At 36.4% G+C, this 18,086-nt stretch overlaps 1 long non-coding RNA gene across 4 annotated transcripts in view; it reads right to left on the bottom strand.

Moving 5' to 3' along the window:
- The window catches only part of LOC106974537 (uncharacterized), a 70,019-nt gene extending 51,934 nt beyond the window's left edge, over nt 1-18,085 (bottom strand). For 2 of the 4 annotated variants that reach the window (XR_008296133.1, XR_003422511.2), the window contains exon 1: nt 17,913-18,085. This is a non-coding gene — a long non-coding RNA (uncharacterized LOC106974537). The remainder of the gene's footprint in view (nt 1-17,912) is intronic. The other 2 variants (XR_001430166.3, XR_003422510.2) reach the window with 1 other exon arrangement.
- Between the last annotated feature and the right edge of the window lies 1 nt (nt 18,086).

Here is an 18,086-nt window from a genome sequence, read left to right as displayed (position 1 = left end):
GTTATTTAATCCACTATGAACTTATTTTTGTGTACAGTATAAGAAAGTGGCCCAGTTTCATTCTTTTGCAAGTTGCTGTCCAGATTTCCCAACACCATTTGTTAAAGAGACTCATTTTTCCATTAGATATTCTTTCCTGCTTTGTCAATTAGTTGACCATATGGTTGTAGGTCCATTTTTGCATTCTCTATTCTGTTCTATTGATCTTTGTGTCTATTTTTATACCATTACCATACTGTTTTGATTACTACAGCTTTGTAATACATCTTGAATTCCGGAATTCTGATGCCTCCAGCTTTGCTTTGCTTTTTCAAGAGTCATTTGGCTATTTAGGGTCTACTGTGGTTCCATACAATTTTAGGACTGTTGTTCTAGCTCTGTGAAAAATGCTGTTGGTATTTTCATGGGGACTGCATTAAATGTGTAGATTGTTTTGGGGTAGTATAGACATTTTAATAAGATTTGTTCTTTCAATCCATGAACATGGAATGTCTTTCCATTTCTTTGTATCATCTTCAATTTCTTTCATCAATATTTTATAATTTTCAGAGTGCAGGTTTTTCACCTCTTTGATTAGGTTCATTCTTAATTTTTTTTGGTGTGGTCATAAATGGGATTGCTTTCATAATTTCACTTTCTGCTATTTCACTATTAGTGTATAGAAACTCAACAGATTTATGTACATTGATTTTGTATCCTGAGACTTTATAGAATTCGTTTATCAGTACTAGCACTTTTTTGGTGTCATGTTTTGGGTTTTCTATATGATATATAGTAACATGTCATCTGCAAATAGTGAAAGCTTTACTTCTTCCTTACCAATCTGGATGCCTTTTATTTCTTTTTGTTTTCTGATTGCTGTGGTCAGGACTTCCAGTACTCTTTTGAATAAAAGTGGTGAGAGTGAACATCCTTGTCTTGTTCCTGACCTTTGGGTACAGGTTCTCAGTTTTCCCCCCCAGGGGATTATGTTAGCTGTGGGTTTTTCATATATAGCCTTTATGTTGAGGTATGGCCCCTCAAAATCTACTTTGTTGAGGGTTTTTATCATGAATGGCTGTTGTACTTTGTTACGTTGTTAAGGTGTTTTTCTGCATCTATCGGAATGATTATATGATTCTTCTCCTTTCTCTTATTGATGCACTGTATCACATTGATTGATTTGGAATACCGAACCACACTTACAACCCAGGAATAAATCCTACTCAATCGTGCTGAGTAATTTTTTAAATGCATTGTTGGATTTGGTTTGCTAATATTTTGTTGAGAATTTTGCATCTATGATAATCAGAGATATTGGCCTGCAGTTCTCTTTTTTTTGTAATGTCTTTATCTGGTTTTGGTATCAAAGTGATGCAAGCTTTATAGAATGAATTTTGAAGTTTTCCATACTTTTCTACTTTTTGCAGTAGTTTGAGAAGAGTAGGTATTAACTCTTCTTCAAATGTTTGGAAGAATTCGTCAGTGGTCCTAGACTTCAGTTTGTTAGGAGTTTTTTGATTACTGATTCAAGTTCTTTGCTGATTACAAGTCTGTCCAAATTTTCTATTTCTTCTGGTTTCAGTTCTGGTAATTTACATTTTTAGGAATATATCCATTTCTTCTCAGCTGTCCAATTTGTTGGCATATAGTTTTTCATAATATTCTCTTATAATTGTATTTGTGTGCTGTCGGTTGTTATTTCTCTTTTCTCATTTGTGATTTATTTGGTCCTCTTTCCTGAAAATAAATTTTAAAAATAGTAATAAGTACATACCTATCAATAGTTACTGTATACAAATTTAAATTTTTTTCAACATTTATTTATTTTTGAGAGGCAGAGAGAGACAGAGTGTGAGTAGGGGAGGGGCATAGAGAGAGGGAGACACAGAATCCAAATCAGGCTCCAGGCTCTGAGCTGTCAGACCATGGGGCTGAAACTCACAAACCATAAGATCATGACCTGAGCTGAAGTTGGATGCTTAACCAACTGAGCACCTAGGTGCCCCAATAGTTACTTTAAATGTAAATGAACTTGGGGTGCCTGAGTGGCTCAGCCGGTTGAGCATCCAGCTTTGGCTTGGGTCATGATCTCACAGTTTATGGGTTTGAGCCCTATGTCAGGCTCTGTGCTGACAGCTCAGAGCCTGGAGCCTGCATTAGATTCTGTGTCTCCCTCTCTCTCTGCCCCTTCCCCACTTATGCTCTGTCTCTCCCTCTCTCAAAAATAAATATTGAAAACAATTTTTAAATGTAAATGAACTAAGTGCTCCAATCAAAAGACAAAGAGGAGGGAGGAGCGAAGATGGCGGAACAGCATGGAAGCTTTTTGTGTGTCTCGCATCCATGAAATACAGCCAGACCAACACTAAACAATCCTACACACCTAGAAAACTGATTGGAGGATTAACACAACAATCTGCACAACCTGAACCACAGAATTCAGCAGGAACATGGCACGGAGAGCTGAATTGGGGGAGCAAGAGGCCGCAGCGGGCAGGGAGGTGCTTTTATGGGCGGAGAGAGGACAGAGACTGGGGTGGGGGGGAGCATATGGGAAAAGCACCACTCCCTGAAAGCAGCTGGAGAGAAAGTAGAAAATTGGAAACAGCCGCAGGGACTAAACTAAAAAAGGGAGAAAGGAGAAAGGAGAGGGTTTAAATTCTATTAAGACTGTAAACCAGGGGAGCACAAAGGCTGCAACTCCACAGCTCGATACCTGGCAGTGCTCTGGTGGGAAGGGCAAATCCCCTGGAACTGAGTGGGGTCCGAGAGGTTCTCAGGCCACATGGGGAAAAGCTGTTCCACTGCTAGAAGGACATTTGGTAGAGCCTGTTGAAACCACTTGGTCCCACCAGACCCTGGAAGGCGGCCACATTCGCTGGTGCTGGGGCAACATTGTTGAGGGTGAAGCCTGGTGCCAGATGTGTGTTGTGATTTTCCATAATCCCTGAAACGCTACTGCTACACTGTCTCATGAACTTTTTGGGGGGCGGGCTGGCACCTGGCCGCAGTCTCGGGGCACCGACAACAGCAGGGTCCAGAGGGCGTTCCTGGGTGCAGCTGACATTTGGCCATTGCTCATTCAGCCATTGCTTGGTGAGACCCTCCCGCAGAGGGGCAGAACAGGTCAAAGCCATAGTCCTTTGGAAGTAAGGGGCCAGGGAAAACAGCCTCATCTGAGACAAAACTTGGGAGAGAGATACTGCCTGGGGCCTGGTCACGGACAGTGAAAAAGCAGGGAGTGGATGAGAGCTGAAGACAGAGGACTGGTGCATGATTGCTGATCCAGAAGAACACACAGGGTAGCTAGGTGGTGCGATTTTCCCCCGTGCATGCACATATGCACCTACGAGCACTGCAACAATCCACCCCCGTAGGCTAGCAGTGCCATCTAGTGAAGATCGGAGCTGTTACACCAAGCCCCGCCCAACTTGGCCAACTTTGCTCTTCAAGAACACAAGCCTCACCGCCAGCTTAATTGATGGACTATAAAGAGCTACACAGACTGACCTCTAGGGGAAAAGGACGCAATTTCAGTCCTACTTCAATCTGTTAGCAGGTTCATCTATTCAATTTTTTCTTTTTCCTTTTTCTCTTTTACAATTCTTTTCTTTTTCTTGAATACAGAAAGAGAAAAAATTCACTTTTATTTACAATTTTTATTAAAAATACCTGTCTTCAAATTTTATTACTATATTTTTTACTTTTGTGTAAATTTTTTCAAATTCTACTTTACTTCCATCATTTTATTTTAGCCTACTTCAGTGTACTCACCTTTTCAAATTTTCAAACAATTTCCTTTTTTTCCTTTTTCATTTCTTCTTCTTGAATGCAGAAAGACAAAAACTTCATTTTTACTTCAATTTCTTTTAAAAATATTTTTATTTAATTTTTATTACTATATTTTTGCTTTTATGTAAATTTTTTCAAATTCTATGTTACTCCCATCATTTTATTTTAGTCCACTACAATGTATTCACACTTTTTCAAATTTTCAAAAGATTTCTTTTTTTTCTCTATTTTCTCATTTTTCTTTTTTTGTTTCATTTCTTTTTTCTTAAATACAGAAAACAGAAAAATTCATACTTATTTTTAATTTTTATTAAAAATTTTTAATTTTTTTCTACTATATTCTTTACTTTTGTGTATATTTTTTCAAATTCTATTTTACTCCCATCATCTCATTTTAATCTACCTCAGTGTATTCATGTTTTCAAATTCCCAAACGATTTCCTTTTTTTTATTACCCACCGCCTTTTGTTTCTCTAATCTGTCTAATCTAAACTTTCAACACCCAGACCAAAACACACCTAGGATCTAGCATCATCTATTCAATTTTTGTGTGTGTGTGATTTTAATTTTAATTTTAATTTTAATATTTTCTTAAATTAATTTTTTTAATTTCAATTTTTTTACCTCATTAATTCCTTTTCTCCCTTCAAAATGACAAAACGAAGGAATTCACCCCAAAAGAAAGAACATGAAGAAACGACAGCCAGGGATTTAACCAACACAGATACAAGCAAGATGTCTGAACCAGAAGTTAGAATCATGATAATAAGAATACTAGCTGCAGTCGAAAATAGATTAGAATCCCTTTCTAATAAGTAAAAGATAAAAGAAAACAAAAATCCCTTTCTAATAATAAATAATACTAATTAACAATAATAACCAAATAATTTACTTAAATTAATAATTAAATCATAACTAATTCTTAATTATTATATAATAAATAATAAATTAAATTTATTATGAATTAAATAAGTTAATTCATAATAAACTAAATTAATAAATTAAATAAATAAGTAAGTAATTAAATAATTAATAATGTAATACTTTAATCAATTAATTTAAATAAATAATAAAATCCCTTTCTAATAAATAAAAGATAAAAGATATAGAAAGTAAAAAATAGCCAGAATGAAATTAAAAATGCTATAACTGAGCTGCAAACACGGATGGATGCAGCAGCAGCAAGGCTGCACAAAGCAGAACACAAAATCAGCGATATCGAGGACAAACTTATAGAGAATAACGAAACAGAAAAAAAGAGGGAGATTAAGGCAAAAGAGCACAATTTAAGAATTAGAGAAATCAGTGACTCATTAAAAAGGAACAACATCAGAATGATAGGGGTCCCAGAGGAAGAAGAGAGAGAAATAGGGGTAGAAGGGTTATGTGAGCAAATCATAGCAGAAAACTTTCCTAACCTGGGAAAAGACACAAACATCAAAATCCAGGAAGCACAGAGGACCCCCATTAGATTAAAAAGAAACCAACTATCAACAAAGCATATCATAGTCAAATTCACAAAATACTCAGGCAAGGAGAGAATGATGAAAGCAGCAAGGGAAAAAAAAGTCCCTAACCTACAAGGGAAGACAGATCAGGTTTGCAGCAGACCTATCCACAGAAACTTGGCAGGCCAGGAAGGACTGGCAGGATATATTCAGTGTGCTGAATCAGAAAAATATGCAGCCAAGAATTCTTCATCCAGCAAGGCTGTCATTCAAAATAGAAGGAGAGATAAAAAGTTTCCCAGACAAACAAAAATTAAAGGACTTTGTGACCACTAAACCAGCCCTGGAAGAAATTTTAAGGGGGACTTTCTGAAGGGAGAAAAGATGAAAAAATATATATAAATAAATAAATACCAAAAGCAAGAAAAGATTAGAAAGGACCAGAGAACACCACCAGAAACTCCCAACTCTACAAGCATCATAATGGCAATAAATTCGTATCTTTCAGTACTCACTCTAAACGTCAATGGACTCAATGCTCCAATCAAAAGACATAGGGTAACAGAATGGACAAGAAAACAAGATCCATCTATATGCTGTTTACAAGAGACACACTTTAGACCTAAAGACACCTTCAGATTGAAAATAAGGGGATAGAGAACCATCTATCATGCTAATGGTCAACAAAAGAAAGCTGGAGTAGCCATACTTATATCAGATAATTTAGACCTTAAAATAAAGACTGTATCAAGAGATGCAGAAGGGCATTATATCATAATCAAGGGGTCTATAGACCAAGAAGACCTAACAATTGTAAACATTTATGCACCAAATGTGAGAGCACCCAAATATATCAATTAATCACAAACATAAAGAAACTCATCGATAGTACTACCAGAATAGTAGGAGACTTCAACACCCCACACCCAGCAATGGACAGATCATCTAATCAAAATATCAACAAGGAAACAATGGCTTTGAATGACACGCTGGAACAGATGGACTTAACAGATATATTCAGAACATTTCATCCTACAGCAGCAGCATATACATTCTTCTCCTGTGCACATGGAACGTTCTCCAGAATAGACCATATACTGGGACACAAATCAGCCCTAAGTAAGTACAAAAAGATCGAGATCATACTGTGCATATTTTCAGACACAACGCTCAAAATCAACCACAAGAAAAAATTTGGAAAGGTAACAAATACTTGGAGACTAAAGAACATCCTACTAAAAAATGAATGCTTTAACCAAGCAGTTAAAGAGGAAATTAAAAAGTACATGGAAGTCAATGAAAATGATAACACCACAACCCAAAACCTCTGGGATGCAGCAAAGGAAGTCATAAGAGGAAAGTATATAGCAATCCAGGCCTTCCTAAAAAAGGAAGAAAGATCTCAGATACACAACCTAACTTTACGCCTTAAGGAGCTGGAAAAAGAACAGCAAATAAAACCCAAAACCAGCAGAAGACAGGAAATAATAAAGATTAGAGCAGAAATTAGTGCTATTGAAACCAAAAAACAGTGGAACAGATCAATGAACCAGAAGCTGGTTCTTTGAAAGAATTAACAAAATTGATAAACCACTCGCCAGTTTGATCAAGAAGAAAAAGGAAAGGACCCAAATAAATAAAATCAAGAAGAAAGAGGAGAGATCATAACTAACACAACAGAAATAAAAACAATAATAAGAAAATATTATGATTAATTATATGCCAATAAAAAGGGCAATCTGGAGGAAATGGACAAATTCCTAGAAACATATACACTACCAAAACTGAAACAGGAAGAAATAGAAAATTTGAACAGATCCAAAACCAGGAAGGAAATCAAATTAGTAATAAAAAATCTGCCAAAAAACAAGAGTCCAGGGCCAGATGGCTTTCCAGGAGAATTCTATCAAACATTTAAGGAAGAGTTAACACCTATTCTCTTGAAACTGTTCCAAAAAATAGAAATGGAAGGAAAACTTCCAAACTCTTTCTATGAAGCCAGCATTACCTTGATTCTTAAACCAGAGACCCCACTAAAAAGGAGAACTATAGACCAATTTCCCTGATGAACATGGATGCAAAAACCCTCAACAAGATATTAGCCAACCAGATCCAACTATACATTAAAAAAATTATTCACCACGACCAAGTGGGATTTATACCTGGGATGCAGGGCTGGTTCAATATCCACAAAACAATTAACATGATTCATCACATCGATAAAAGAAAGAACAAGAACCACATGATCCTCTCAATAGATGCAGAGAAAGCATTTAACAAAATACGGCATCCTTTCTTGATAAAAACCCTCAAGAAAGTAGGGATAGAAGGATCGTACCTTGAGATCATAAAAGCCATATATGAATGACACAACGTTAATATCATCCTCAATGGGGAAAAACTGAGAGCTTTCCCCTAAGGTCAGGAACAAGACAGGGAGGTCCACTGTCGCCACTGTTATTCAACATAGTATTGGAAGTCTTAGCGTCTGCAATCAGACAACACAAAGAAATAAAAGGCATCCAAATCAGCCAGGAGGAGGTCAAACTTTCACTCTTTGCAGATGACATGATACTCTATGTGGAAAACCCAAAAGATTCCACCAAAAAACTGCTAGAACTGATTCATGAATTCAGCAAAGTTTCAGGATATAAAATCAATGCACAGAAATCAGTTGCATTCCTATACACCAACAACGAAGCAACAGAAAGAGAAATCAAGGAATCGATCCCATTTACAGTTGCACAATAAACCATAAAATACCTAGGAATAAATCTAACCCAAGAGGTGAAAAATTATACACTGAAAACTATAGAAAGTTTATGAAAGAAGTTAAAGAAGACACAAAAAAATGGAAGAAGATTTCATGCTCCTGGATAGGAAGAACAAATATTGTTAAAATGTCGATACTACCCAAAGCAATCTACATATTCAATGCAATCCCTATCAAAGTAACACCAGCTAGAACAAACAATCCTAAAATTTGTATGGAACCAGAAAAGACCCCGATTAACCAAAGCAATCTTGAAGAAGAAAACCAAAGCAGAAGACATCACAATCCCAGACTTCAAGGTATATTACAAAGCTGTAATCAAGACAGTATGGTACTAGCACAAGAAGAGACACTCAGATCAATGGAATAGAATAGAGAACCCAGAAATGGACCCACAAACGTACGGCCAACTAATCTTTGACAAAGCAGGAAAGAATATCCAATGGAATGAAGACAGTCTCTCCAGCAAACGGTGCTGGGAAAACTGGACAGCGACATGCAGAAGAATGAACCTGGACCACTTTCTTACACCATACACAAAAATAAAATGGATGAAAGGCCTCAATGTAAGACAGGAAGCCATCAAAATCCTCGAGGAGAAAGCAGGGAAAAACCTCTTTGATCTTGCCCGCAACAACTTCTTACTCAACACAACACGTCTCCACAAGCAAGGGAAACAAAAGCAAAAATGAACTATTGGGACCTCATCAAGATAAAAAGCTTCTGCACAGCAAAGGAAACAATGAGCAAAACTAAAAGGCAACCGATGGAATGGGAGAAGATATTTGCAAATGACTTATCCGATAAAGGGTTAGTATCCAAAATCTATAAAGAACTTCTCAAACTCAACACCCAAAAAACAATCCAGTGAAGAAATGGGCAAAAGACATGAATAGAACTTCTCCAAAGAAGACATCCAGATGGCCAACCGACACATGAAAAAATGTTCCATCACTCATCATCAGGGAAATACAAATCAAAACTACCATGAGATACCACCTTACACCTGTCAGAATAGCTAACATTAACAACTCAGGCAACAACAGATGTTGGAGAGGATGTAAAGAAAGAGGTTCTCTTTTGCACTGAAGATGGGAATGCAAACTGGTGCAGCCACCCTGGAAAACAGTATGGAGGTTTCTCACAAAATTAAAAATGGAACTACCCTATGACCCAGCAATTGCACTACTAGGTATTTATCCAAGGGACACAGATATGCTGTTTGGAAGGGGCACATGCACCCCAATGTTTATAGCAGCACTATCAACAATGGCCGAAGTATGGAAAGCGCCCAAATGTCCATCAATGGATGAATGGATAAAGAAGATGTATACATATACAATGGAGTACACTTGGCAATCAAAAAGAATGAAATCTTGCCATTTGCAACTACGTGGATGGAACTAGAGGGTATTATGCTAAGTGAAATTAGTCAGAGAAAGACAAGAATCATATGATTTTACTCATATGAGGACTTTAAGAGACAAAACAGATGAACATAAGGGAAGGGAAACAAAAATAATATAAAAACAGGGAGGGGGAAAAAACAGAAGAGACTCATAAATATGGAGAACAAACAGGGTGGCTGGAGGGGTTGTGGGAGGGGGGATAGGCTAAATGGGTAAGGGGCATTAAGGAATCCACTTCTGAAATCATTGTTTCACTATATGCTAATTTGAATGTAAATTTTAAAAAATAAAAAATTAAAAAATTAAATAAAATTTTAAAAAATGAAAAAGAAAAAAAAAGACAAAGAAGGGCAGAATGGACAAAAAAGGAAGACCAATCTATATTCTGTCTACAAGAGACTCATCTCTGTTTTCTTAATTTATTTTTATTTTCTTATTTTATTTATGAAAACACTAGAAACTATAGTTTATTTGTTAACAACTCGGTGTCTGTCCATGATGGAGACACAAGGGTATGGGATAAGCTTAAGATCAGGGGAGTGACTCTTTGTGTTGATTCTTATAGGAAATTGTGAGTTTTTTCCAATAACAGTTATTGATAACAGAGTCAACTGAGTGCATGTACAGTTACTGAAAATTCACTACACAGTTTAGTTATTAATTTACTTTTATATTTAAGTTATATGCCATTGTGAAAAATCTTGAGAGAATTGAATATTACAGTGTATAATATGTCTGCATTTCTGATTTTTCAACTTGCTGGTTAAAGTGTCTACAAGTGTCTTTGCGCTTGTCTGTTCTTGGGGAAGAAAATGTCAAATTGAATATAATTAAGTTTATCAGCTTTTACAGAGAGTTATTTCCACTCTACTACATAAGGACTCTTTCTGTGTACTATATATAGATTATAAAAGTGTAAGCAAACATGCAGAACTTTTGTCACTAAAGAATATTTTAAGTAATTAACACTGTAATTGAAAATAAAAAGTGACATCTTCAATACTGAAAATTTCTTAGCCATTACTTCTTTGAATATTCCCCCTTCCCATTTTCTCTGTCCTATAACTATTATTTATTTATTTACATCCAAGTTAGTTAGCATATAGCACAATAAAGATTTCAGCAGATTCCAGTGATTCATCCCCTATGTATAACAACCAGTGCTCATCCCATGTTTTCCTTAATGCCCTTTACCCATTTAGCTCATCCCCTCACCCACAACCCCTCCAGCAACCCTCAGTTTGTACTCTGTATTTAGAGTCTCTTATGTTTTGTCCCCCTCCTTGTTTTTACATTATTTTTGCTTTCCTTCCCTTATGTTCATCTGTTTTGTATCTTAAATTCCACATATGAGTGAAGTCATATGATATTTGTCTCTCTCTGACTTATTTCACTTAGAATAATATAGTCTAGTTCCATCCACGTAGTTGCAAATGGCAAGATTTCATTCTTTTTGATTGCCAAGTACTATTCCAGTGTGTGTGTGTGTGTGTGTGTGTGTGTGTGTGTGTGTGTGTATCACTTCTTCTTTATGTTGAGCACTTTTTCATATGTCTGTTAGCCATCTGGATGTCTTCTTTGGAGATGTGCCTATTCATGTCTTTTGCCCATTTCTTCACTGGATTACTTGTTTTTTTGGGTGTTGAGTTTGATAAGTTCTTTATAGATTTTGGATACTGATGCTTTATCTGATATGTCAGTTGCAATTATCTTCTCCTATTCCATCAGTTGCCTTGCTGTGCAGAAGCTTTTTATCTTGATGAGGTCCCAATAGTTCATTTTTGCTTTTGTTTCCCTTGCCTCCAAAGATGTACTGAGTAAGAAGTTGCTGTGTCTGAGGTCAAAGAGGTTGTTGCCTACTTTCTTCTCTAAGATTTTGATGGCTTCCTGTCTTACTTTTAGGTCTTTAATCCATTTTCAGTTTGTTTTTTGTGTATGGTGTAAGAAAGTGGCCTGGGGTTCATTTTTCTGCATGTTGCTATCCAGTTTTCCCAGCACCATTTGCTAAAGAGACTGTCTTTTTACCATTGGATATTCTTTCCTGCTTTGTCAAAGATTAATTGGCCATATGTTTGTGGGTGTATTTCTGGGGTCTTTATTCTGTTCCATTATCTGAATGTCCATGTTTTTGAGACCCACCTTTAACCTAAAGATGCATACAGACTGGAAGTGAAGGGATGGAAAAACATTCACTATGAAAATGGAAGGCACACATAAGCCATGGTGACAATACTTATATCAGACAAAACAGACCTTAAAAAACGATGTAACAAGACACAAAAGAACATTATATAATGATAAAATGACCAACCCAATGAGAAGATATAGCAAATGTAAAAATCTATGCACCCAACACTAGAGCACATAAATACATGAAGCAAATATTAATGGCATAAAGAGAGAAATTGATGGTAATATAATAATAGTAAAGCAGTTTCTCAATCCATTTACATTAACATATAGATCATCCAGGCAGAAAATCAATCTGGAAACAATGTTTTTGAATTACACATTAGACCAGATAGACATAACAGACAACATTCCATCCAAAAAGAATATAATATACATTCTTTCCAAGTGCACATGGAACATTCTCCAGGACATATCACATATTAGGCCAGAAAACCAATCTCAATAAATTTATGAAGAGTGAAATCATATCATGCATCTTTTCCAACTACAACAGTATGAAACTGAAAATGAATCACAAGAAAAAAATGGAAAAAACACAAACACATGAAGACTAAACAACATGATCCTACACAATGAATGGGCCAATGAAGAAATCAAAGAACTAAAAAAAATGCATAAACATAAAAATGATAACACAATGGTTCAAAATCTCTGGGAACATAGCTAAAGCAGTTCTAAGAAGGAATTCCACAGCAATACAAACCTAACTCAAGAAACAAGATAAAACTCAAAAAAACAATTTAACCTTACACCTTAAGAAGTAGAAAAAGAAGAACAAACAAAGCTCAAGATCTGTTGAAAAAAGGAATAAAAACCAAAGCAGACATAAGTTACATAGACAAAAGAGAGAGAGAGAGAGAGAGAGAGAGAGAGAGAGAGAGAGAGAAAATCAATGAAACCAAGAACTAGATCTTTGAAAAGATAAACAAAATTGGCAAACTCATTGCCAGACTCATCAAGATAAAAAGAGAGAAAGAATAAAAATAAATAAAATCAGAAATGGAGGGACACCTGGGTGTCTCAGTCAATTAAGCATCTGACTCTTGGTTTTGGCTCAGATCATGATCTCATGGTTTCATGAATTTGAGCCTTGCATTTGGGCTCCACGCTGAAGGTGTGGAGCCTGCCCTCTCTCTCTGCCCTTCCCCTACTCACGCTGTCTCTGTCTGTCTCAAAATAAATAAACTTTAAAAAATCAGAAATAGAGGCAAGAAGTAACAACTGATACCACAGGAATACAAACAATTATAAGAGAATACCATGAAAAATAATGTCCCAACAAACTGAAAATCCTAGAAGAAATGGACAAATTCCCTAGAAACATACAATCTTCCAAAACTGAACCAGGTAGAAATACAAAATTTGAATAGACCAATTACAAGTAACAAAATTGAAGCAGTAATCAAAAAACTATCAAAAGATATAAGTCCAGGACCAGAAGGATTCACAAGTGAATTCTTCCAAATTTTAATACTTATTCTTCCAAATATTCAATACCTATTCTCCTCAAACCATTTCAAAATATAGAGGAAGAAAAGCTTCCAAATACATTCTCTGAGGCTAACATTACCCTGATACCAAAATCATACAAAACACTCCAAAAAAAGAAAACCACAGGCCAATAGCTCTGATAAACATAGATGTTAAAAATCCTCTACAAAATATTACCAAGCCACATTCAACAATACATTAAAAGGACCATTCAAATATTCATGCAGGATTTATTCCTGTGCTGCAAGGATGGTTCAAAATTCACAAATCTTTAAAAAATTTTTTTCAACGTTCTTTTATTTTATTTTTTGGGACAGAGGGAGACAGAGCATGAACGGGGGAGGGGCAGAGAGAGAGGGAGACACAGAATCGGAAACAGGCTCCAGGCTCTGAGCCATCAGCCCAGAGCCCGACGCGGGGCTCGAACTCCCGGACCGCGAGATCGTGACCTGGCTGAAGTCAGACGCTTAACCGACTGCGCCACCCAGGCGCCCCCAAAATTCACACATCAATGTTATACACATTAATAAAAGAAAGGATTAAACAATCATGTTATCTCAATAGATGCACAAAAAGCATCTGAAAATATTAATTCTCAGCAAAGTGCGTTTTGAGGGAACATATCTCAACATAATAAAGGTCAAATATGAAAAATACAAGCTAACATCATACTCAGTGGTAAAAAACTGAAATATTTTCCTTTAAGATTAGGCACAAGACAAGGATGTCCATTCTCTTCTCTTTCATTCTCCATAGTACCAAAAGTCCTAGCCATAGCAATCAGACAAGGAAAAGAGGAAGCATCCATATTGGTAAGAAGAATTTAAACTGCTACTATTTGCAGATGACAGGATACTTTATGTAGAAAAACCTAAAGAGTCTACCAAAAAATCTATTAGAATAAGTGAATCCAGTGAACTTGCAGGATACAAAATTAATACCTAGAAATCAGCTGCATTTCTATATACTAAATAACAAAGTAGCAGAGAGAGAAATTAAGAAAACAGTTCCATTTACAACTGCACCAAAAAGAATAAAGTACCTAGGAATAAACTTAATCAAGAAGGTGAAAGACTTATACTCTGAAAACTATAAATCACTGATGAACCAAACTGAAGACGCCACAAATAAATGGAAAGATATTCCATGCTCATGGATTGGAAGAACTAATGTTCTTAAAATGTCCATATACCCAAAGCACTCTACAGAATCAATGCAATCCTTATTGAAATACCATTTTTCACAGAATTACAACAAATAATACTAAAATTTGTATGGAGCCACCAATGACCCCAAATAGCCAAAGCAATCTTGAGAAAGAAGAAAAAAGCTAGAGGCATCAGAATTCTAGATCTCAAGAGAGATTACAAAGATGTCATAATGAAAACAACAGGGTACTGGGGGAAAAAAAAAAGACACATACATCTATGAGATACAACAGAGAATCCAGAAATAAACCTACACTTATATGGTCAGTTGATCTATGACAAAGGAGGCGAGAATTTACATACAATGGTGAGAAGACACAATCTTCAATAAATGGTGCTGGGAAAACTGGACAGCCACATGCGAAAGAGTGAAACTGGACCATTTTCTTACATCATACACAGGAATAAACTCAAAATGGATTAAAGACCTAAATTTGAGACCCAAAACCATAAAATTTCTAGAAGAAAACATAGGCAGTAATTTCTTTGACAGCAGCCATGGAAACATTTTTCTAGGTATGACTCTTGAGCCAAATGAAACAAAAGCAAAAATAAATATTGGGACTACACCAAATTAAAATGCATTTGCACAGCAAAGGAAACCATCAACAAAACAAAAAGGCACTTTACTGAATGGGAGAAGATATTTGCAAATGATATATCTGATAAGAGGTTAATATCCAAAATATATGAAGAACTCATACAACACACACACACACACACACACACACACACACACACAAATAATTCAATTAAAAATCGGCAGAGAACCTGCAGAGACATTTTTCTAAAACAGACATCCAGGGTGCCTTGGTGGTTCAGTCAGTTGAGCATCCGACTTTGGCTCAGGTCAGGTCATGATCTCACAGCTCATGAGTTCAAGCCCCATGTCAGGTCTGTGCTGACAGCTCAGAGCCTGGAGCCTGCTTTAGATTCTGTGTCTCCCTCCCTCTCTGCCCCTCCCCTGCTTGCTCTCTCTCTCTCTCTCAAAAATAAATATTAAAAAAAAATTTTTTTTGAAGACATCTAGATGGCCACAAACACATGAAAAGAGGCCAACATCATTAAACAGGGAAATGTAAATCAAAACTATAATGAGATACCACCTGCACCTGTCAGAACAGCTGGAACCAAAAAGAACGGAAATAACAAATGTTGATGAGGATGTGGAGAAATAGGAGACCTGGCATTCTGTTGTGTGTGTTGGTGGGAATGTAAATTGTTATAGTCACTGTAGAAAACAGTATGGAGGTTCCTCAAAAAATTAAAAATAAAAATAGTACATGATCCAGTAATTCCACTATTGGGTATTCACCTAAAAAAACCAAAACACTAATATGAAAAGATATATGCACCCCTATGTCTACTGCAGCATTATTTACAATACCCAAGATATGAAAGCAACCCAGTGTCCACAGATAGATGAATGGGTAAAGAATACACACACACACACACACACACACACACACACACACACAGGAATATTACGTAGTGATGAAAAAGGATGAGATCTTGTCATTTGCAATAACGTGGATAGACACATGAAGTATGAAGTGAAATCAGAAAAGACAAATACCATATGATTTCACTTATATGTGGCATCTAAAAAGCAAAATGAATAAACGAGCCAAAAGCAGAATCAGACATATAAATATAGAGACCTGATGGTTGCTAGAAGGGAAGAGTGTGGGGGGATGTGTAAAATGGATGAAGGGGAATGGAAGATATAGGCTTCCAATTATGGGCTGAATAAGTCACAGAATAAAAGGCACAGCACAGGGAATATGTCCATAATATTATAATAGCATTGTATGGTGACAGAAAGTAGCCACACTTCTGGTGGAACACAGCATAATGTATAGAGCTGTTGAATCACTGTACACCTGATACTAAAGTAATATTGTGTGAATTATACTCAAACAAAAAATAAACAAAATTTAAAACCAAAAACTCTAGGGGCGCCTGGGTGGCTCAGTCGGTTAGGCGGCCAACTTCGGCTCAGGTCATGATCTTGCGGTCCGTGAGTTCGAGCCCCGCGACGGGCTCTGGGCTGACAGCTCAGAGCTTGGAGCCTGTTTCAGATTCTGTGTCTCCCTCTCTCTGACCCTCCCCCGTTCATGCTCTATCTCTCCCTGTCTCAAAAAATAAATAAACGTTAAAAAAAAAATTTTAAACCTAAAACTCTAAAATTTATGTGGAGAGGCAAAAAATCCAGAATAGCCAACATTGTGTGTGTATGTATATATACACATACATATGCATAACGGAATGTTATTCGGCCATAAAAAGAATGAAATCTTGCCATTTGCAATGACATGGGTGGAGCTAGAGAGTAATAAGGCTAGGCCAAATAAATCAGTCATAGAAAGCTTTACCATATGATTTCACTCATGTGTGTAATTTTTTTTTAAGTTTATTTATTTTGAAAGAGAGAAAGAGGGAGGAGCAGAGAGAGAGAGAGAATACCAAGCAGGTATCTCTCCATTGCCAGCATGGAGCCTGATGTGGGGCTCAAACCCACAAAGGATGAGATCATGACCTGAGCCAAAATCGAGTCAGATGCTTAACCAACTAAGCCACTCAGGTGCCCCTCATGTGTGAAATTTAAGAAACAAAACATATGGTCAAAGGAAAAAAAGACACACAAACCAAGAAACAGACTCTTAGCTACAAAGAACAAACCAATGGTTACCAAAGGGGAAGTGGGTGTGGGGGGGTGTTGGATAGGTGATATTGGTGATGTGGATTAAGGAGTGCACTTGTCATGATGAGAACTGGGTGATGTATGGAATTGTTGAATCACTATATTGTACATGTGAAACTAATATAACACTGTATGTTAACTATACTCGCATTAAAAGAAACAAAAAACAAAAGAAAAACTGCCTTTTTTAAAAAAGTCAATATAATACCTGATATTTAATACCTGATATTAATGGAATAAAGGATTAACATCCTGCCCCCCCTCAAGAAAAAAAAAACCCACAAAAAAACCCAGTATGGATAGTCAATAATATGAATTTCTAAAAATTCAACAGCAAAGCAAGGCTACTTGGAAGACTGGACTCTGAAACCAACCGTTCAAGCATTAGAACATATAACCTTTAAGGAAGGATTCCAGAAATGAAGGGAAAAGTTGACTTTTCTCTAAATAGTATTTTAGTTTGCAAGTAGACAAACTTAAGTAAACTTAATATATCCATTAATGTAAAAGAAAACAGTTTTCCATTTATAAACAGAAGATCTATGTTTGTGTAGTAGTTCATTATAAATCCTTAATGAATACCACAATCTTTTCATCTGCAAAAAGTGGATCATTCCAATCTTATAAAGGTCTCTTTTGATCAATAGTGTGAGATCTCTTAAATGTTAAGTGGCTATACAAATGACATTATAATTCATAGCAATATGCCAAAAATAAAGAACAGAGTTCAATTTCTTAAAGCACCGCACACATTCATTGCAGTAACCGATGGAATAAACAGAGGTGTAAATGGTGTTTAAGCTAGGTAATATTTTTTTTCCTATGCTCTTCTGTCAAGTTTAAACGTCTGAACTCTTAAAATCCTTTACAGAAATGGAACTAGTTTTCCAGACCGTGAATTGAGTAGCCTACCAGCTGTAAGTCTCCTGTTTCAGTCTAGTTCGTTTACTCACAGCGAACTCGGTCTTCTGAAAGTTTGACTGCCAACATTTCCCAGTATTGCCACAAGACGCCCGAGCACTTCCGGTCCTAGGCCCTAATGAAACTTCAGCAAGCCGTGAAGCAGAGCCTGTTACGCATGCGCAC

The sequence above is a fragment of the Acinonyx jubatus genome, chromosome B1 (genome assembly GCF_027475565.1).
Source record: "Acinonyx jubatus isolate Ajub_Pintada_27869175 chromosome B1, VMU_Ajub_asm_v1.0, whole genome shotgun sequence".
In the NCBI taxonomy this organism is placed as follows: domain Eukaryota; kingdom Metazoa; phylum Chordata; class Mammalia; order Carnivora; family Felidae; genus Acinonyx; species Acinonyx jubatus.
Note: the sequence above shows the minus strand (reverse complement) of the source record. Positions and strands in the feature narration are given on the sequence as shown.